This window comes from Stegostoma tigrinum, chromosome 13 (genome assembly GCF_030684315.1).
Source record: "Stegostoma tigrinum isolate sSteTig4 chromosome 13, sSteTig4.hap1, whole genome shotgun sequence".
NCBI classification, from domain to species: domain Eukaryota; kingdom Metazoa; phylum Chordata; class Chondrichthyes; order Orectolobiformes; family Stegostomatidae; genus Stegostoma; species Stegostoma tigrinum.
Genome location: NC_081366.1, coordinates 6,758,448 through 6,781,929, shown reverse-complemented (window position 1 = coordinate 6,781,929; position 23,482 = coordinate 6,758,448). Strand labels below are relative to the sequence as shown.

The following is a 23,482-nucleotide window of genomic DNA, read 5'->3' as shown; positions in this document are numbered from 1 at the left end:
GCGAGAAGTAGATTTTTTTTTTCATTTTACACCGTCGTCCAGCAAGGATTTAGTTCTATTATTCTAACCCACATACTTACTCAAACCAACACAAAGAAAGACGAAGAAAGTCAACTGGTTTTGCAGCGTTTGCGCGGAGAGAGGCAGATTTAAAGTTTGGAGTCTGTTATGACTCTTCTTCAGAACAGCCCTGGAGAAGACTCATACTGGTCTTGAAACGTTAACTTTGTTACACTGATGCTGTCAGACCTGCTGAGCTTTTCCAGCATCCTCTGTGTTTGTTTCACATTTACAACATGCACAGTAAATTGCCTTTACATGATCATATAGTTAAGTAGAAGTGCGAACTGAATGATACTTAAAATATTGGATTGTGTTGTCTCGGTGATGGTTTGGGGTGGGGAGGTGGAAGGGATGGATGTGGTAATGCTAAGTGGTGGAGAGACAGAGAATGAAATGAGAGCTCCTCGTTAAAGCAGAGAATTGCCAACGTGCAGCAAGGATGGGGGGAATCCCTAGAATAGTATGAAGAGTGGGACTACACTCAAGGGGAAATCAGGAGGGCAAAAAGGTGGCATGAAATAGCTTTGACAGATAAGGTTAAGGAGAATCCAAAGGGGTTCTAAAAATATATCAAGACCAAAAGAGTAACTAGGGAGAGAATGGAACCCTTTAAAATCAGCAAGCCTGCATAAGTATGAACTTGCAGGAGATAGGTGAGATAATAAATGAGTGTTTCACATCAGCGTTTCCTACGGAAAAGGATGTGGAAACCAGATAGCTTGGGCAAACAAATAGTGATATCTTGAAACATGTCCATATTACAGAAAGGGATATGCTGGACTACGCGTCATAAAATGCATAGATGTGGATAATTCCCTGGGACCAGATCAGATGTAACCTTGAAAGTGGTGAGAAACAAGGGAAGTGATTGGTGGACCCCTTGCCAAGGTATTCGTATCGCCAATAGCCATGGGGGAGGTTATGGAAGACTGCGGGTTGGCTAACGTGGTGCTATTATTTAGTGAAAGTGGTAAGGAGAAACAATGGAACTATATAACCGTGAAACTGATGTCAGCGGTGGGTAAGTTGTTGGAGGGAATTCTGAGGAACTGGATTTACATGTATTTGAAAAATACTGATCAGGGAGAATCAACATGTCTTTGTGCATGGGGAATTGTATCTCACTAACTTCATTGAATGTTTTGAAGAAGTGAAAAAGAAGATTGGTGAAGGCAGAGTAGTGAATGTTGTCTACGTGGACTTCAGTAAGGTGTTCAACAAGGTTCCACTTGATAGACTGGTTTGCAAGGTTAGATCATATGAAATACAGTGAAAACTAACCATTTTGATACAAATTGGTTTGAAGATAAGAGACAGAGTGTGATTGTGGAGGCCCGTGACCAGTGATGTACGACAAGGATTTATGCTGAGTCCACTGATTTTTGACATGTACGTGAATGATTTGGATGTGAATGTAGGAAATATGATTCGTACTTTTGAATGTGACACCGAAATTGATGGCGTATTTGAAAAGGAAGAAGGTACAGTGGGGCCTTGCTGAGATAGCCAAATGGATTGAGGAGTGGCATATCGAGTTTAATATAAGTAAAAGTGCAGTGGGTAGGGCAAATCTGAGCATGACTTATATAATTAATGGTAATATCCTAGGGAGTGTTTCTGAACAAAGGGATCTTGGAATACTGGCTCATAGTTCCTTGAAAGTGGAGTCATTAGTGGACAAAGTAGTGATGGAGCTATTTGTTATGGTGCCTTTGTTGGTCAGTGTATGGATTATACAAGTCAGAGGTCATGTTGCCGCTGTACAGGACATTGGTAAGACCACTTTTGGAATATTGTGCTCAGTTCTGGTTTCGCTGATATAGGAAAGATGTTGCGAAACTTGTAAGAGTCCAGAAAAAGATTTACAAGAATTTAGCAGGGTGTGAGCTACAGGGAAAGGATGAATTGGCTGGGTTACTCACCGTGGAGCGTTGGAGGCTGAGGGGTACCTTATTGAAGCCTATAATATCATGAACGGCATGGATAGAGTGAAAAGCTAAGGTCTTTTCCCCAGGGTATGGGAGTCCAAAACTATAGGATAGGGATGTAAGGTGAGAAGGGAAAAATTTAAAAGGATTTAAGGGACAACCTTTTCATGCAGAGAGTGGTACATGTATGAAATGAGTTGCCAGAGGAGGTGATGGAAGCTGGGACAATTACATCATTTAATAGGCATCTGAAAGGTTATATGAATAGGAAGGGTTTAGAAGGCCATGCGCCAAATGCAAATGTGACTGGATTAATGTAGAATACCTGGCCCATGCTGTACATCTCTTTGACTCCATGACTGGATCACAACCATGCCCAATACAAACAGACAACAGGGGATGTCTGGAAGGCAAGGTGAAAAATTGCATTTATGCCATTCTTTATGAATTGCGTTTTGAATGCCTTCCTTTTGAATAAGCACAATTTGGTTTATTTATCATTGCACACCATTCTTTCTTCCGAATGTCAAGAATATTACAAGATGATGAGAGGCATAGATAGAGTGTATAGTCAGAGACATTTTCCCAGGGCGGAAACCACTATTACGGGGGGATGGGGGGGTGGGCATAATTTTAAGGTGATTCGAGGAAGCTTTAGGGAAGATGTTAGAGGTAGGTTCTTGACACAGAGAGTGGTGGGCGTATGGAATGTGCTGCCAGCAGTGGTAGTGGAGTCAGATACTTTAAAGACTGTTAAGACACTCTTGGATAGGCACACAGAGGATATTAAAATGTAGGGTATGCAGGGTAGATTGATCTTAGTAGGGTGGTAGGTGGGCAAAACGTCGTGGGCTGAAGGGCCTGTACTGTGCTGTACTGTTCTATGTTCTCTATCTATATATTCCTATCAACTAACGAAAAGTGATTTGTAACTGAACATGTTTACTACTAAATACAAAATGTAATTTATCAGAAAAAAAAAATCTGTTTGAACTCAAAGGGTATGAGGTAGTAGGTAGGAAATGGAGGTGCGGCAATTCATATTCCACTTAGGAACCCTGCAGCCCAATGGTATCAATGTGACTTCACAAGTTTCAAATTCTCCCCTTCCCCGACTGCTTCCCAAAACCAGCCCAGTTCTTCCCCTCCACCCACTGCATCACAAAACCAGCCCAGCTCGTCCCCTCCTCCCACTGCATCCCAAAACCAGCCCAGCCTGTCTCCGCTTCCCTAACCTGTGCTTCCTCTCACCCATCCCTTCCTCCCACCTCAAGCCACATCTCCATTTCCGACCTACTACCTCATCCCGCCTCCTTGACCTGTCCATCTTCCCTGGACTGACCTATCCCCTCCCTACCTCCCCACGTATACTTTCCTCTCCACCTATCTTCTTTTCTCTCCATCTTCGGTCTGCCTCCCCCTCTCTCCCTATTTATTCCAGTTCCCTCTCCCCATCCCACTCTCTGATGAAAGGTCTCAGCCCGAAACGTCAGCTTTTGTGCTCCTGAGATGCTGCTTGGCCTGCTGTGTTCACCCTGCTTCACACTTTATTATCTTGGATTCTCCAGCATCTGCTGTTCCCATTATTGCTGATACAAACTTGCCTGCTCCTTTGATGCTGCTTGGCCTGCTGTGTTCATCCAACTTCACACCGTGTTATCTCAGATTCTCCAGCATCGTCAGTTCTTCACTTTATTTAATGACTTTAAGAAGATTCCCCTTGCCATTTTTCATGAACTTATCTGATGTATCACCTTCTGCCTTAGACATTTTGCAAGTATAGGCAGCTTTACTTTATTGCTCTAACTAAACTTTAAATGATTCTTGTCTGGACCTAGAACAAGCATAGTCTCTCTCTTCTTGTTTCAGAATGTGAGAATTGATGAACCAATCTGAAGATAATCCATTATGCCCATTGCCTTATCACTTCCATTACTTTTATGCATCACCCTGCTGGATTTGTAGATATGGCTGATATCTTTTACCATTATTTCTGCTTGCCTTCTATTTTATATTTGTTGTACAAATGATCCATCTTCTTAACAATGAGACTGGTGCACCATTAGTCTACGAGGATAAGATAGTGGGCAGTAATATGTTGAACCTATTTGGCTAAAATTGAGAACTAAGATTGCTGTGTTCTGTTTTTCACATGTACGTAATGAATAATTACTTCACCAACTATCTGCCTCTCCCTGTCGGGCACCAACCCAATGAATATATTTTCTATCTAAAGTCCCCTTTCTCTCCTGGATCTATAGTGCCGTCCTGACAACTTTTCTTTCTCTTGCATGTATTGTGATAGTTTTGCAAACAGAAAATTTTATCCTCAGGTATTGTCAGATGAAAATAAAATTACTTTGATGGTATCTTCACATCACGGATCCAGACCAGATTCTCCACCTGGTTCATGAATTGTATTCACTGTCTCAAACATGGCTCTGTGCAGTGTTCCCAAGCGGAATATGAGGTGCTGTTCCTCCAGCCTTTGGATGGCATCGTTGTGGTGCTGGAAGAGGCCCAGGATGGACATGTCGATCCAAGGGGTTGGGGGGCCGAGTTGAAGTGGTTTGCGACTGGGAGGTGTTGCCGTTTGTCACGAACCGAACGTAGGTGTTCCATAAAGCGGTCTCCAAGACTCCAGTGGATACCAGATACCATACCAGTAGATGTGCAGGTGAACATCTGTTTAATGTGGAAGGTTTTCTTGGGACCTGGGATGCAAGTGAGGGGGGAGATGAAGGGGCAGGTGTAACACTTCCTGCCGTTGCAGGGAAATGTGCCGGGTGAGGTAGGGCTAATGGGGAGTGTGGAACGGACGAGGGAGTAACGGAGACAGTGGTCCCTCCAGAAGGCAGATCAAGGTGGGGAGGAAAATGTACCCTTGTTAGTGGGGTCAGATTGCGGCTGGTGGAAGTGGTGGAGAATGATGCATTGAATCCGGAGGTTGTTGGAGAGATATGTCAGGTTTGCTGTCACTCGCAAAGCAGGATAATTCCACTTTTAAATTTGATATGTGACCTGGTCACTGAGACATTTTACTTTATTAACTTTTCGAAGCAACAACACGCATCAGTTACATCATTACATTCACGTTAGCCTTAATGAGTAGAGGTTTATTGTCCCTCAAAGTAATGAGTTCCACCATTTAATTCCTTTGTGTGGAAGGTAAATTCCATTGACTTTACACATTCTACAGGCTTGGGGAAATGGGTGAGAATGCATATAAGGAAGAAGGATGGTCTTTTCATGTACTGAGATAACCTATAAATGGCTTACAAAGTGGTTGAATATAAAAAGTAAGCAGGCAGGTTTCAAAAATGTCCTGGATCTTGGAAATTACTTGGATTGGTAGAAAACGCTAGGAAGATCATCATGAGCTTGCTCAGTGAATCTGGAGAATGGGTGAGTTAGGTATAGGCCGAAAGCTTTGTGGTTAAGTTAATGAGAAGTATTTTGATGTTGCAAATAGTTTTTAGCTGAAGGCAATTGCTCAATACACAGAGTTGAATCACAAGCAAATAAATAAGGAATGCAAGTTCATATAATGTGGACGAACAAATACAAACTAATGCCAGCAGCACATTTTTGGAATCTGTATTCATAGATTGGAAGATAAAAATATATGTTCATTATAAGAGATGCATTGTAAATATAACATGAGAGTAGAGAGTGGAAAATAGCAAAATAATGCCAGGATGCCCAACATTGCGGATAAATATCAAAATTGATGTGGTTACTAAAAGGTATATGGATGTAAAGGCTAATAGATCGAGTGACAGTTAATTCACTATTATCAGAAGTACGATCATCTTTTAGATATGCGTTATCTCTATAGTAAAAGAGGGAGGGCCTGACTGCAAGTGTTACAAAGTAATACTTTTTGTGAAGTGACACATGGACAGGCAAAGTAGTAAGGTTTCAAAACTAGCGAGATGGAGGGATTTGTGGAATTGTGGGTGAAAGGCTTAACAGTTTGCAGGAGGGTGATGTGCCACAGTATCAAGGAAAACATTGTAGTTTTGAGAGGGCCCTCCTTTAAATTTAAAAACTGTTGTAATATCAGTTAAAATTGTACTCAAGATACTCAGTAGTTCACATTTTAGTGAAAATGGTGGTCATTTGCTCAAACACAGCAGGAAATAGAGCGCAAAATAATGGAGACGGTTCAGGCTTGAGAAAAGAAAAATGTGACAGAAGATCAGCAATAGGAATGTCATGGGAGTTATGAGAAATAGTTGGTTTCGTAGATAATTATATCGGCCAACCTATTGCTAATAGCTGATTCAATGTCTGCTATATTGTTAGGAAGTAATCTGAAAACTCTTTCTAGGTTATAGATCTAGAGCATTGAAAATAAAATAAGAGGTACCAAAGGATGTTATGAAGAAATAATTCGCAAGCGCGAGAGGCCCTGTAGAAACCAATATAAATTTGAACATGAGCCAAAAGGGCGAGAAGCAATTTCTGAAGAAGGGTCCTGACCAGATTCCTGAAGGAGGGTCCCGACCCGAAACGAGAAGCTTTCCTTCTCCTTTGATGCTGCTTGGCCTGCTGTGTTCTTCCAGCTTCCCACCGTGTTATCTCAGATTCTCCAGCATCGGCAGTTCCTACTATCTCTATAAATTTGAACGAGTTGCTTGTGAAGAAACGACATGATAACTTTCAGAACCATGTATAATTGTTGGAAACGGGCATCAAACATGGTCTGATTTGCACCCTTGCAACGCGTGGGAAAAATAATTCGTCCAGCATTTCCTCCACAAACACAGACATGAAAGACTTTTGAAGGAGTCGTTGAAGTACCATAGTGGTATGAACACTTGTTAATTAAGTTTATGGCAAGCCAGGGCCTCTCTGCAACATTATGCATTGCTGAGGTCTCCAAGTGAATCTCTTTTGCTAATGTCGACAGACAATAGTAATGCTACTCATTGCAGACGGTTGTCCCCTCTAAAGACCAAGTTACCAACAGACAAATAACCTAAACTCAACAAATGAGGATGCTATTACTTGGCATCGGGAACTTATGGTAAATAAATTAATAAATTGGAAAAGGCAGAAAACGAGGAGCTACAAGAATATACTAGTAACTTTCAACTTGTATAAAAAGTGGAATAGCAATAAAAAAGGTAGAAGCTGGCATTAATAGAATAAAGTGATTGGACATTACCGTTTTAGTAATCAAGAAAATGCGAGCTACATCAAGAGTTGAAATCGAAAAAAAAGATTAAGAGAACAATAAAAATTCAAAATATGATGAGGAATAAATTATGCTGGATTGATGGAAGAGTAAAGTTAGAAGATAGACTGAGAAATTTATTTTGATTTGATTTATTGTTGTCACGTACTGAATTAGAATGAAAGGTTTTGTCTTGCACGCAGTACAGGCAGATCACAGCAAACAAAGACATACAGATCGTAAGGTGCTTATGCAGAGCGAGATATATATGGTTAACGCTGTACTGGGGATGCACAAAGCAAGATCGACGGTAGTTTTGAAATTAGAGCGGTTTAGTCAACAATCTAACAGCCGAAAAAGAAGCTGTTCTTGAACATGTTGGTGCGTGTTCAGGCATCTGTATTTTCTGCATGACGAATGAGTTTGGAAGAGAATATTACCAGGTTTCGAGGTTGGGGTGGGGGAGAGTGCTTGTCTTTCATAATGTTCGCAGCCTTTCTGCATCAACGATAAGTGTAAATGGAGTTCATGGATGGCAGTTCGGCTTCCGTGATGGCCTGGGTTGTGCACACAGCTTTCAAGTCTAGGCTGAACGGTTGCTGTACCAAGCTATTATGCAGCCGGAGAAAATACTTTATACGCTGCATCTGTAAAGACATTTTATAGACATGCCAAATTTCTTGAGCCAAATACAACGTACGAGGTCCAGGACAGATCGTTTATGATCGTCGACATGCGTGACGCTCTCGCCCCTCTGCACCTCAGCTTTGTTGATGTAGATAGGGCTGTGTTCTCCTCCTTTCTTCCTGAAGTCAATGATCAGTTCTTTTGTTTTGCTGACATTAAGAGAGAGATTGTTGTAATTGCAGCATGACACCAAGTCCTCTATCTCCTTCCGGTATTCGGATTCGTCATTGTTTGATATCCAGCCCGATTTATTTCATAGTCGATGCGAATGAAGATAACTCCAGGTTATGTAAAAAGTAAAATATGAACTTACGTTTAAGGAAGTAACACCATGCCGCTGGTTTAGGTAAATCATAAAGAAAAAAAAGTAGCATGTTAGTCAGACAGAAATTATCACTGTGATGATCACTATGTGATGTATGAAACACCTTGCATTCAAAACTGGTATAGCAGTGTTATCACCTACGAAATGGACTGAGTGACAGAAGTTTGTTCATAAATTTCAGTGCACAGGTAAAAGGCTGGTGTGGTGGCTAATCATTAATCCGTCAAATACATCCCAATATCGACAGGCAAAGTCAGTTGAACGTCATTGGAAGGAAATCAGGAGGGAATCTTGGAGAGCGAGATATGGCCTTTATTGATGTTACTTTAGTGGAACAGTGACAGTTCTGAGAAGCACATTTTTATGCTGTTGCTCTGTATAGCTCTGGTTAGATCACGCTTAGAATATTGTGTTCAGTTCTAGTCACCTTAGTGTAGGAAGGACGTGGAAGCTTTAGAGAGGGTGCAGAGGAGATTTACCAGGATGTTGCCTGGACTGGAGGGTAGGTCTTATGGAGAATGTTTGAAGGAGCTAGGGCTTTTTTTTTATTGGAGCAAAGAAGGATGCGAGATGACTGACAGAAGTGTACAAGATGATGAGCGGCATAGATAGAGTGGGTCGTCAGGGCGGAAATGAGAGTTACTATTGGGCATAATTTTAAGGTGATTGGAGGAAGGTATAGGGAAGATGTTAGAGGTAGGTTCCTTATACAGAGAGTGGTGGGCGTGTGGAATGAGCTGCCAGCAGTGGTAGTGGAGTCAGATAATTTAGAGACTGTTGAGAAACTCTTGGATAGGCACACAGAGGATATTAAAATGCAAGGTATGCAGGGTAGATTGATTTGAGTAGAATGGTAGGTCGGCAAAACATCGTGAGCCGAAGGGCCTGTACTGAGCTGTATTGTATATTCTATATTCTGTGTTTAAATGCATCCATCAGCATTTGTTTAATAGCTTGTGAAACCAAGAGAAATGATGGTACGAATTATCGGAAGGAACAATAACAACCGATTAAAAACATTTGAGGAAAGTCAGCGGCGCACCATGCTCTCAATCGCAGACACAGTAAGAATGCAGACACGAAAGTACAATCTGCTGGCTTCACTGTGCTTATTTTTCTCTTCATATGATTTTGTGTTGTGCAATTTTTTACTTCAATTAGGTCGCTTTACTGACCATCCCCAGCTGCACTAGAACATAGAACATTACAGCACAGTACAGGCCCTTCGGACCTCGATGTTGTGTCGACCTTTCATACCGATCTGAAGCCCATAAAGTACGTGAATGAGGTGCTTCTTCGGGAAAAGAAAATTTTTTTAAAAAAATGTAATACGGATTTATTGCAAACGCAGCTTGATAAAAATCAATCAAAGCTCTTTCAATTTGATTTCTGAAGTACAGTCATATTGCACTCAAAACATTAAATCTGTTTCGCTGTCCAAAGCTAGTGACAAAACTGCTGAATTTCTCCAGCAATTTCTGTTTTTAATTTCAAATCTCCAGCATCCGCTGTTACTTTCGCTTCAGTTTTTCTGGTTCAGTAGTGTGATTTCTATTGATGAAAACCAAAGACTTGAAGTATACATGGCTATTTTAGTTCAGTGAGCATATCAGCTACGTAACGAATACAGCTCAGCTACGTTAATCTTAATTACGCTACAGCTCCATGGGTAATTGACTATTTTTAAAAAATGAACAAATGCATTTCTTCAATTAAAAGCTTACAACGTTAAACGAGAAGACTCAATTACTTTGTCGCGTTCAGTGGAGGCTGTGTTGCCTTAAGAGTATATTATGTCATGATTGGTCGAGTCTCTTTGAGTCTCTGTTTACCAATGAGAAGACAAAGTTGTTCGAGATATAGCACCACCTCCCGCTACACCGTAGAGTGTGCAGCACCGAAAGAACGTACAACACTCACCATTCTCTGCTGCCCGCCTGCGACAATAATTGTGCAGTGAAAGAATTGTCAGCAATCAAAACAAATAGTTGGGGCTCTTCGTCCAAGATAGGGTTCTAAGTTACGCATCTAGTGGAGGTTAAATTTTGTGGAGAATCCAGCCGTATTTTGACTAGCTGTCCTCGTTGCTAAAAAGTCGAGACACACACTGGCGCCTTGTCTATTTCATGTTTATCATCTTGACGTACCCTGCGTCGGGCATCAATCGCTACTCAATTCCTGACGAAGGAGAGATTGGTGCCTTTGTTAGTGATATTGCGATGGACCTGGAGTTAGACACAGGAGAACTATCGTTGCCCAAGTTTCGAATAATGTCCGCAAAAGGAAAACAGTATGTCGACGTGAATTTTAAAACCGGAATGTGTGTGTGAAGTAACGAATAGAGAGGAATCGTGTGAACAAAGTCGCAAATGCCTGATGAGGTTAAGGGTTGTAATAGGAAAGTTCGCCAAAGCTATATCAGGTTGAGTTTGAAATTCTCGATATCAATGGCAACACACCCTCATTCCAAACAAAGGACGTTCAAATAAAAGTCGGGGAATTGTTACCGGCTGGAACAACTTCCCACTCCAGAGAGCGTTTGACCCGAACACTGAAAGCAACGGCATCCGTTGCTACCAGCCGAGCCCAAATGACCATTTTCCATTGAGCTCACGGCAACAGAACGTTCAAACTGGCATTCCCGAACTACTGCTTGAACGGCCCGTAGACCGAGAACAACAATCGATTGATGCTGACGGTTTTCAGTGGAAGAATTCCACAGAAATTTGGCATCACGCAGATTAATGTTACCGTGCTGGATGAGAATCACAATGCGCCTGCTTCTCCAAATAATAATAATTTCACTTTTTCATCACTGTGGTCTGTATAACGTTACCCTTCGCTGATGCTGAACAAAGAATGACAGATGCACTTTGGCTCATTGCCATTATTCAACTTTCTGCATACCTCACCGTATTTAGTAAAAAATGTAAGATTACAGCAAAGCCTTCAGCCATCTCTACACCCAGTACTTTCGTAACCTACGATTTTATTTTCCCGGTTGATTTGTTACTCTTTCTGTCTGTCCATATTTGGAGGCATATATAATACCGGTAGCAGGCTCATCATTCCGGTTTTGCTTTCACCATTTCAGAATTCACTTCACGAACTCCAACACAATTCATTTTGAGTTTGCCTGCTAAAAGGAATCCTTCCTTGCAAAGCCACGAAGTAATCTAATCACAAAGGAGATATCACTGACTTTTTTGTTTCATTTTCCAAAGTTTCTAAAAGACTTTGCAATTCCGAAAGCTAACGATCTGTCCATCATTATTTTTAACATACGTTATCTTTATTGCCACTACTTCACTCATTAAGATTGAATATTGGAATTTATATCTAACAACTTTCTTCATATAGGTTCTGCGTTGACATTAGTGTGTGTCACATTGGTTCTTAATAATTACTTGTACATCTGTTGCATAACATAATGATAGTTCTGTTTCAAATAATATTAAAAATTATCACTTTATATCAAGTTTTTATTGATTGCTTTTTCGATTTTTACATGTTGGTTTCACCCGCACACCATCCACACCCTCAGACCCCGCCATCCCCCGCCAATTTCCTTGAACTGCTTCGCTCTCATTTCATAGAATGGGAATTTACCTTAGCATTGTATGCCAGTGGCAGTTTTTGAAATAGTAGCACCTTTTCTAAAACTGGTTGCACGTTCCCTAGATATTGGCGCCACCTGCCACGCCCACACAATTTCTCAATCATAAATATCGATCTGAGACCAAGTTTTCTAGGATATGGCAATGAGAAAAAGGGAGCAATCACGACCTTCAAATTCTTATAGTTTAGGTTTTTCGATGATTGTAGAAAATCTGGCCATTTGGCTCGACAATTTTATTGTTGGCGCAGATGTGTGCACAACTTCCAGCTCATATCCTTGCCAGATCAGAATTAGATGTGACGCTAAACCCACAAAAAAAGGTTAACTGTTAACTTTCTCTGTCATGGCCCACTATGTCACACAGTATAATGGCACTTAGGAATGGACAAAGATTGCTGTCCTCACCAATGATTCCCACATTTCTTGAAATAGGAAAGAAAGTTTTCTGCATCCTCTTTCAGTTGTCTTTTATCTTAATATCATGAAGGTAGCATATGTGGAACTTATGATAACTGTTAATATCAATATTTTTCTGTCCTTGTTAGGCATTTTTAAACCAATTCATTTCCACTCTTTGGCGTTCTTGTCTTTGCAATCAACTTCCTAAGGCCGTATAGTATCCTAAAACTCATTACCTTTGGCATTGCATGGAAAGTAACAGCAATACAACTATAATCCTCCCTGTTGTAGGCATTGATTCTAATTGTATGTCAAGGTCAGAAACCCTAAACTCGCACTCAAGTAGCTGGTAACATTTGTTGCATACATGGTCATCCAAAACACTTATACCACATAGATCCACACTGTGCAGCATTAGCAATCAACGGGTCTCAATTTACCATCCATGATCCAATGAATGTCTAACCCCGCATTTAGAATCCACTTCCTAAATTTTTTAAACTACTACCAGCAGTTATGTATCTAGACGTCCTCTGTGCCAATATCCTTGATACCAATTTACTTACTTTTGCACATTACTGGATTAAACATGAACTCATTCGTTTCTCATTAATTCGGCCATAGAGATGGTTATGCATATTCCATGATGGCAACAAAATAAGGGAACTGCGGGTTCTAGAGATCTAAAACACATATTGGCGTCTTTAGAAATCAAGCAATTTACAATCCCATGTGCCCATGATATTACATATCATGGAGTCTGCTAAGTGAAATGCTCAGTTACATGTTTGTTTTGGGTTTTATCCCTTAACTGTGTCTGTTTGTCTGTCTTGGTCTGAGTGGAAGGGGTGGGAGGAGAGGCCTAGCATAATTTCTTTTTAAAAAGAGAGTTTGGGTTTAAATTACAGATTTAATTCAGATTTCATCGTTGTTAACTTAGATCTGCTGAAGTTTCTGTGTTATTAATAAACTTTTAAATATCTTGTTCATGCTTTAAATCTGGTGTCTGGTATCAGTTATAAGCAAAGTCTGGCATTGGTCATTTAAGAGGTCTGGTTAGGAACCATTTGAGTCGATTTTGGGGTTCAGTGCATGCTTAATTTCTCTGTATTGTGAAAATAGCGATAGGGAGTCTGATTTGATTTGACTGTCAGTCTCCATGTCACAACAGAATTTATGAAATCTTTATGACCACCATTTGTGAAATAAGATTAAATAGAAAATTAATTAATTTGGTCGGTTTTGAAATATGTGGGCTGCTGTGATGAGTTCTGAGCTCATGTTACCATAGCAGTAAAATGGACCATTGGGTTATAGCCAAATGACAAAACTATTTTGCTACCACATACTAATTCTACTCATCTTTGAAACGAAATGCTGCATCATGGAATGTGGGGAAGCAAAAAAAGATCAAATTAGGAAATTCATGTTCAAGAATAACTGTAATTCTTGTTTTGCAAACTGGATTACGTTAGCAAATTATTTGTATCACATTCAATTTTAGGATTGAAAACCTTTGCGGGGGGAAGTGTAATCTGAAAACAAATATATATGGTCAAATAGTTTCCTGAAGGCGTCATTGATCTCAAATATGTTTCACAGTCATCATTAGCAGGGGAAAACATTACTAGGAATCGTTCAAATCTAAAATACACATAATCCACCTTGCAATTTTGGAACACACTGGTATCATATTAAGGAAACTTCCATCAACCATTAGGACGTTTGTTGAAATTTTGTTATTTTGAAGTTTAACAATTAAGAAATAAAGAAGAAAGGGGAATGCCATAATCAATCTTATCATCCTTCCATAACACAAGCAACAAAAAATTGTAACTAAGAACTGAAATAACTGATGATGCTGTAAATCAGGGACAAAAACAAATATTGATTCCTCTTGTCGACATCTTCGGTCCACATCCCCCTCTCTCCCTATTTATTTCGGAATCCTCTCCCCATCCCGCTTTTCTGATGAAGGGTCTGGGCCCGAAACGTCAGCTTTTGTGCTCCTAAGATGCTGCTTGGCCTGTTGTGTTCATCCAGCTTCACACTTTGTTATCTTGGATTCTCCAGCATCTGCAGTTCCCATTATCTCTGATCACAACTTTGCCCTCACTGCGAAGCTTCTTCCAGGATGCCGAACCCGAAGAAGTTACCTTCCTCCCTCCAGACCAACCTCAGGGGATCTCTCTGCCACTGCAACTCTCTCATTGTCATCTTCGGTCTGCCTCCCCCTCGCTCCCTATTTATTTCAGAATCCTCTCCCCATCCCCCTTTTCTGATGAAGGATCGAGGCCCTAAATGCCAGCTTTTGTGCTGCTAAGATGCTGCTTGGCCTGCTGTGTTTATCCAGGTCCACACTTTGTTATCCATGATGGAAAAGCTCAGCAGGTCTGACAGCATCTGTGAAGAAAAATAAAGAGTTCATGATTCGGGCCCGGTTCTGAGGAAGGATCAGAAGACCCTGATCGTTAACTACAAAAATTTGTGATTGTGTACAGTCCTTAAGACCATAAGACCATAAGACATAGGAGTGGAAGTAAGGCCATTCGGCCCATCGAGTCCACTCGACCATTTAAATCATGGCTGCTGGGCATTTCAACTCCACTTCCCTGCGCTCTCCCCATAGCGCTTAATTCCTTGTGAGATCAAAAATTTATCAATCTCCGCCTTGAAGATATTTAACGTCCCGGCCTCCACTGTGTTCCATGGCAATGAATTCCACAGACACACCACTCTCTGGCTGAAGAAATGTCTCCTCATTTCCGTTTTATATTTACCCCCTCTAATTCTAAGTCTGTGCCCACGTCCGAGTCTCACCACATAATGGAAACAACTTCCCAGCGTCCACCCTTTCTAAACCATACATTATCTTGTATGTTTCTATTAGATCTCCCCTCAACCTTATAAACTTTAATGAGTACAATCCCAGGATCCTCAGCCATTCATTGTATGTTAAACCTAGCATTCCAGGGATCATCCGTGTGAATCTCCGCTGGACACCCTCCAGCGCCAGTATGTCCTTTCTGAGGTGTGGGGCCCAAAAGTGGACACAATATTCTAAATGGGGCGTAACTACATCTTTATAAAGCCTCAGAAGCACATACCGCTTTTATATTCCAACCCTCTTGAGATAAATGACAACATTACATTCGCTTTCTTAATCACAGACTCTGCCTGGCAAGTTAACCTTTAGAGAATCCTGGACCAACACTCCCAGATCCCTTTGTACTTCTGCTTTCTGAATTTTTTCACCGTTCAGAAAATAGTCCATGCCTGTATTCTTTTTGCCAAAGTGCAAGACCTCACACTTGCTCACATTGAATTTCATCAGCCATTTCCTGGACCGCACTCCTAAACTGTCTAAATCTTTCTGCAGCTTTCCCACCTCCTCAGTACTACCTACCTGTCCGTCCACCTATCTTTGTATCATCAGCAAACTTCACCAGATTGTCCCCAGTCCCTTCATCCAGATCATTAATATATAAGGTGAACAGCTGCGGCCCCAACACTGTACCCTGCGGGACACCACTCGTCACCGGTTGCCATTCCAAAAAAAGAGCCTTTTATCCCAACTCTCTGCCTTCTGTCAGACAGCCAATCCTCAATACATGCCAGTAACTCACCTCAAACACCATGGGCCCTCACCTTACTCAGCAGCCTCCCATGAGGCACCTTATCAAAGGCCTTTTGGAAGTCTAGATATGTAACATCCACTGACTTTCCCTGGTCTAACCTACTTGTTACCTCTTCAAAGAACTCTAGCAGGTTTGTCAGGCACGACCTCTCCTTACTAAATCCATGCTGACATGTTCTAATCCGATCCTGTACTTCCAAGAATTTAGAAATCTCATCCAAAACAATGAATTATAGAGTTTTACCAACAACCGAGATTAGGCTAGTTGGCCTATAATATTCTATCTTTTGTCTTGATCCTTTCTTAAGCAAGGAGGCTACAACAGCAATTTTCCATTCATCTGGGGCTTTCCCAGACTGCAGTGACTTTTGAAAGATCACAACCAAAGCCTCCATTATTCCCTCAGCCACCTCCCTCAGAACGCTAGGATGTAGCCCATTGGGGCCAGAAGACTAATCAATTTTTAGACCTTTTATTTATTTGGACCAATCATTGATGAACGATATGGTAAGGCTCTAGGGAGTGCTGCCAAACAAAGACACTTTGGGGTGCAGGTGCATGAGCCCTTGAAAGTGGAGCTGCAGGTAGATAGGGTGATGAAGAAGACGTTTGGCAGGTTTGCCTTCATTGTTCAAAAAAATAAGTATAGGAGTTGGGGTATCATATTGCGGATGCACAGGACATTGGTGTAGTTACATTTAGAATACTGCATAGAATTCAGGTTGCGCTTCACTAGAGAAGATGTTGTTAAACTCCAGAAGGCGCTGAAAAAAAGTTTTCAAGGTCGTTGCTGGGACTTGCAGTGTTGACTTACAGGGACAGGTTGAATAGGCTCAAGCTTTTACCCTGAGATATTGTAGACTGGGGGACACTTACAGAGGTTTATAAAATCATGAGTGGTGTTGTTAGGGTGGATGACTCCCAAGCTAGAGGGTGTAGGTTTATGGTGAGAGGGAATGTATCTGAGGGGCAGCTTTTGCACGCTGAGGGTGATGCATGGATGGAACCAGCTTTCAGAAAGAGTGGCGGAGGCAGGTACAATTATAACACGTAAAAGGCATCAGGATGACTGTATGAAAATGAAGTGTTTAGAGGAATGTGGGCCAAACGCTGGTAAATGGAACGAGTTCAGATTGTGATGTCTGTGTGGCATTGATAAGTTGGACCTAAGGTTCTGATTCCATGCTGAATAACTCTGACTCTGTGACATGTTGCTGGTGTGATACAGTACACAGGCTGCAGAGATTAGGATATGATGAAATTTGGAGTGAAGAGTGGGAGGGTGAAAGTAAATATAATGAGTTCATGCAGATTGAAAATGCAACAGGTTTGTTTAACTTGATTTATCTGTAATAAATCCACATGTAACTGAACCTACTTTTCCCACTACTTTCTAAGGGTGCAATTATCAACTCATTACACGTTTACCCATTTCTCATAAAGTCTAGTAATTAATACCAGCTGTATTTGCATGCATGAGATGAGTTGTGCTTTATGTTTTTTTTCAAATTTGTTAAATAATGCTACTGGCAATTTGAAAAATCCAAGTCCAAATACATTTTTTCAGATTTACACTTATGCAAATATCTTTTACCATTTTCACATAGTGCCAATATGGATATATGAAAATGTCCCACATAACCCCACAAGTTCTAATACTTCAGTTTTGCATTGATAATTTATACTAAACAATGATTTTGGCTTCATTGCCTATCAGCTGGCTGAGGCTGAAACAGTTTGCATACATGTCATACTTGACATTTATGAAGTTGAACTTCTGACCATATTGCCCTTCTTTCGGAGAGGTGTGTTTTATATATCGCATTTTATACCACTCTATATGTTTTGCTGTTATTCAAGCATAATCCTCATTCAAGCATTTTGAATAATACATTATGTCCAATGCCATAGCAATGCAAATATATTACAACAATTTCGTAGGATTCAGTTTTGATTATTAGCTTCTTGTGTTAGGCTCTATGTAAAACATTTCCAAATCTAAATACAATGCATCTTAATTTCCTAGCTCTCGTGCTTATCTACAATGCTAGTAGTATTCTCAAATGTATTATTGTTATGAGCAGTGGTATTATGATCAGTACCACTAGATCCCTCTGCTTGTTACTAATACTGAGGGCGCTGACCTTTATTGTATACTTTTCTGGCATTATTTCTCCCAAATACATCATTTAATTTCTCTGGCCAAGTCTCAAGCCTACGTTTATCCTGCTCTATCCTCTTGTAATCCTTCTCACTATCCAGAGCTGCCCCAATCTTTGTGTCATCCGCAAATGTACTGATCCACCTATATACTCCTTTACATCTTTTATAGTTATTAAAATAAACAGGAGTGCCTGATACTTGTGGAACACCCACTGGTCACAGATCGACAACTTTTTTTGCTTTCTGTAACTAAGCCAGTTTTGTACCTATCTTACCAGCTCACAGCAGATACCATGTGACTTTCTTTTGTCAAAGAATCCCGACAGTATGGAAACAGACCCTTCGGCCAAACAAGCCCACACCGACATGCAAAGTATTCCACCCAGAGCCATTCCCCAATAACCCACGTAATCTACACTGAAGACTATGGGCCAATTTAGCATGGCCAATCCACCGAGCCTGCACAAGTTTCGATTATGGGAGGAAACCCAAGCACAGGCAGAAAACACTTGCAAACACAGGGGGGTGTGCATACTCCACACAGACAGTCACCCGAGGTGAAATAGAACCTGAATTCATGGTGCTGTGAGGCAGTAGTGCTAACCACTGAGCCACCGTGCTGCCAGGTTCTCGTCTGGGATGAATTCTCTGATTTCAATCAAGTTTTTGTATCATCCTATCATGAGAGATTTGTCAAAGGCCATGCTCAAGTTCATGCAGATAAAATCTACCACCTTGGTCTCATCTATTATCATTGCCAAATGTTCAAAAAACTCATTAAAGTTTGTGAGATACACCTCTCTCTGCACAAAACTTTGATGCCTATCACTAATAAGTCCATATTTACTTTCCAAAAGTGATTAAAACCTATCCCCAAAACTCTACAATAATTTCCATACCACGACATGAGGGTCCAACCCTGTAATTTCCTGGATTATCCTTGTTATCCTTCTTAAATAAAGGAACAATGATGGTTATTATCCAATACTGTGGGGCTTCTCCTGTGACAGAAAGAGAACCCAAACTTTTCATACAAGCCCCAGTAATTGACTGACCAGTTTCCTTCAGATCTCTGAGATAGATCACAACAGGACATGGGGATTTAAGATAACAAAGTTAGAATCTGGATGAACGCAGCAGGCCACGCAGCATCTCAGGAGCACAAAAGCTGACGTTTCGGGCCTAGACACTTCATCAGAGAGGGGGATGTGGAGAGGGAACTGGAATAAATAGGGAGAGAGGGGGAAGCGGATCGAAGATGGATAGAGGAGAAGATAGGTGGAGAGGAGAGGATAGGTGGGAAGGTGGGGAGGGGATAGGTCAGCCCAGGAAGGATGGGCAGGTCAAGGAGGCAGGATGAGGTTAGTAGGTGGGAAATGGAGGTGCAGCTTGAGGTGGGAGGAGGGGCTAGGTGAGAGGAAGAACAGGTTAGGGGTCGAGCTGGACTGGTTTTGGGATGCAGTGGTCATCTAGCTTCACACTTTGTTATCTTGTATTCTCCAGCATCTGCAGTTTCCATTATCTCTGAGGGCATGAGGATTTGTCTACCATAATGCTTTTCAAGAAACCAACACCTCCTGCATTTTTATACTGCTGTGCCCTAGAATATCAACAATCTCAATGCAGACATTTATTCATAAATGGGACACGTGTCTCGGCAGTATCGTCAGTATTTGCTGCCAACCCCTAATCTCCTTTGAACTAAATGATGTACAGGACCATTTCAGAGGGCAAGTACGAATCCACCATGTTGCTCCAAGTCTAGAGTCACAGGAAGGCCAGGTTGGCTGAATATGACAGGTTTCCTTTCAAGATAGCTTTTGTGAATGAGATTTGTTTTGTGACTTTAGATGATAGTTTCATGACAGAATTACAGAGAAAAGCTTCATAATTGTGGATATTACTGACTACTTCCAAACCAAACTATTACGTGGGTCGAGCACAAAAACAGCTGTGGAGAGAAACCAGAGTTCATGCTTCTGGTCCAATGATCCTTCTTCAGATGGGATCCTCTCGGACAATCTCTCTCTTAAAGAAACCAAATACAACTCTTAAAACCGTGGCATCATCAAACCCCACTCACCCCATCCCCTTTTTAAAAAAAAATGAACAATCAATACTCAATGATCATCTCAAGCTATTCATACACAACAGTACATACGTGTTATATTGACTCAAAGCATGCAAACATTAACTATTACAATTTATTTCAACAAGATGTCGTTTGGTCTCCAGGGGATTGATTATGCGGAAAGGTTAAAAACGGCTAGGATTATCTTCACTGTAAAGACGGCGGCTAAGAGCATACCTGATAGAGCTCTACAATTTAATGTGAGGAATAGGTAGGGTGGATAGTGGGGGCTTTTTCCCAGGGTGGAAGTTTCAATGACAAGGGGGCACAGGTTCAAGGTCAGAGGGGGGAAGTTTAAAGGAGCTGTGCGAAAGTAGGTATTCATGCAGAAAATAGTGGCAGCCTGGAATGCACTGCGAGAAGAGGTGCTGAGAGCGGGCACATTGAAGACATTAAAGAGGCAGCTGGATGGGTACATGAGAATGGAAGGAATAGAAGGATAGGGATTGAAACATGACAGGTTTGTTTTCAGATTAATTAGGGCATGATGGTCGGCACAGGCCTGGAAGGCTAAAGGGCCTGTTCCTGTGCTGTACTTTTTCTCATTTGTTCATTTGTTCGTTTCAACCCATTTGTCCCTGCCACTGAATGGCTCCATTTCTTTTCATCAAAGTCACCACAACACATCTGCAATTCTGTCATCGTGCGATGCAAATAATTTTCAAACTGAATGGCTGCAATAATAAGCTTCTTCTAATCAGTCTGGAATTCTTATCCTTAAATTTCCCCCAAAACTTTATGGATTATGGTCAGCTTCAGACACGTTATTGGCAACATAAATGTTGAAATCAACACCGAAAAACAAGTTCAAGGTTCCTTCTCAATAATGGAATATTCCCGTCGCTGATCATTCAATTTTCTGGAAAAAATAACCAATACGTCTTTCTATCTTCTCATTATCTTCTTGTAAAAGTATGGCATCACTCATATCATTCACATGGACAACCACCTAAAAAGGCATTGCATAATTCGGTTCAGCTAACACTGGAGCAGTGATTAACAGCCTTCCAGCTGTCAAAACCCTTCTGACAGCCCTCCAACTACTGAAACTTTCTGCACTTCTTCAATAGCTCGGCCAGTGGAGCAACCACACTGTTAAAATTCAGCGTGAACTTTCGAAGAGAAACATTCAATCCCAGGAATCGTAGTACTGCCATTTCCATCGATGGCATGAGAAATTCCCACGAACCGTTGTTTTCACGTTCTGTGTGGCCATACGTCCATATCCAATTACGTGGCTTAGGAACGTGAGTTGGGCTTTTGCGAACTCATTCTTAGCCAGGTTGACCACCAAGTTGTTTGCCAAAGTCAATCGAACAGTTTTCAGAGAAGCTGCAAATGTTCCTTACATCCGTGATTACAAACAAAGGTAAATCGCTGTACAGCACACAATTGGGTAATCCAGAAATGACTTTATTAGCTAATCTTTGAAATGTGACTCACCCGTTTTGCATACAAAGTGGCATGACTTTAAATTGGTACAGTCCATTCGCTACCATGAGAACTGAAATTGTCTTCAGTCCTCTGGATAATGATACCTGCCAGTATCCTCTGAGTAAGTTCAACTTAAAAATATAAGGTGTTTGTCCCACTTTCTTGCAAACGTGGAATGAGATTTGAATCAGATTTTGAAACTGCGTTGACTTTGTGACAGTCCACAAACAATCGTTGGGTACCGATTGCTTTTGGAACCCTTACTGTAGGTGAGCTCCAGTCGCTGCAACTCACTTTGATTATGTTGTCTTGGAGCATGGGTCCAATCTCTTTTTCAACCTGTGCCAATTTTAGAGGGTTAAGTCTCCAAGGAAGTTGCTTAATTGTTGCATTAACTTGATATCCTCAAGAACTTAAAAATCAGTGGCAATGAGATTTTGGTATCCTTTGTTGTCACAGCTTTATTTACACCAGTTACATCCAACTATTCAGCCAAAGAACCAATGGCCACATTAGTAGAGGAAACAGCAACGCAGATTAGCAACTCCACCAGCAAGTTCAACATACGTAAATTCCTAGATCTCTACTTCACCACACACTTTGTGTTTAATGGTCAAATATACAAACAGATCGACGATACACCAATGGGTTCACCTGTCTCAGCACTCATCACAGAAGCAGTCACGCAAAGACTGGTACATATCACCCTCACCCACATTCAAACTAAATTGTGAATCCGGTACATAGACGACATATTTGTCATTATTAAACACAACATGTTAGAAGAGACCAACCGCCCCATCCATAGCGTATTCACAGCGATTAAGTTCACAAGGAAAGAAGAAGCAAACAATCAACTTCCGTTTCTGGATGTTAAGGTAGAACGACTGACAAACGGGGTGTTCCAAGCCTCGGTATACAGAAAAGCAACCCATACAGATCAACTTCTCAAATTCCACAGCAACCATCCCAAAGTCCACAAACAAAGCCGCAACAGGACACTTTTTAAATGGGCCAGGACACACTGCAACATTCCGGAATTATGCCGTAAAAAGGAAGATCAATTATACAATCTCCACGCTTTAAACGGTTGTCCCCACAAATTCACCCACAGATGCCTACATAACAGGCAACAACAGGACCACACAGTACGACCTAACACATTGATCACACTTCCCTGCATCAGGAACATACCATAACAGACAACAAGACTCCAGAGAGCATGAGGAATCATGGTGGCCCACAAACCCACAGCCACTTTATGACAAACAAATAAAAGGATTAAAGACCCCACTCTCACAACAAGCAGAACTAATGTTGTTTACAAATTACCATGCAATGACTGCCACAAACATTACATCGAACAGACAGGAAGGAAATTAGCCATCAGAATACACGAACATCACCTGGCAGCAAAACGGCCCGATTAACTCTCCTTAACGCCTAAACGTTCCGACAATGTCGGCCATCATCAGTTTAACTGGGACAAAGTAACCATGGTAGCCCAAACCAAACAAAGACACGCAAGGGAATTCCTAGAGGAATGCTTCGTCAGCCATACTTCAATCAACGAACATATAGAATGGGACCCCATATATAAACCCATTGAGATCAAAACCGGAAAAGACAATACTCAACATAATGGACCGGGCAGTTTAAATTCCAAGTGGATCTTCATCGGAGGCTCTACTGAAAATATATCACCTAGCATGGTGATGAAACGTCTGAACAAATACAAGGCAGCTCAGCGAGCAAGTCGACAACCTCATCCACAATCCAAGCTACAGATCTTTGCCAATACTTTAAAGTGACATGTCTATATCAACATCATGTGTACTTCCCAGCTTATTCACACATATCTCCCCGTGTGATCGTAATGACTCTTTCAGGTCACTGCCATTTTCCTATGGAAGG

The 23,482-nt window shown here is 41.2% G+C and overlaps 2 protein-coding genes across 2 annotated transcripts in view; both read left to right on the top strand.

The window, feature by feature from the left end:
• LOC125458242 (protocadherin-10-like) overlaps positions 1 to 23,482 on the top strand; it is a 147,206-nt gene that overhangs the window by 63,834 nt on the left and 59,890 nt on the right. The window lies entirely within an intron of this gene.
• Positions 1 to 23,482, top strand: part of LOC125458243 (protocadherin-10-like) — a 60,247-nt gene that overhangs the window by 3,140 nt on the left and 33,625 nt on the right. The window lies entirely within an intron of this gene.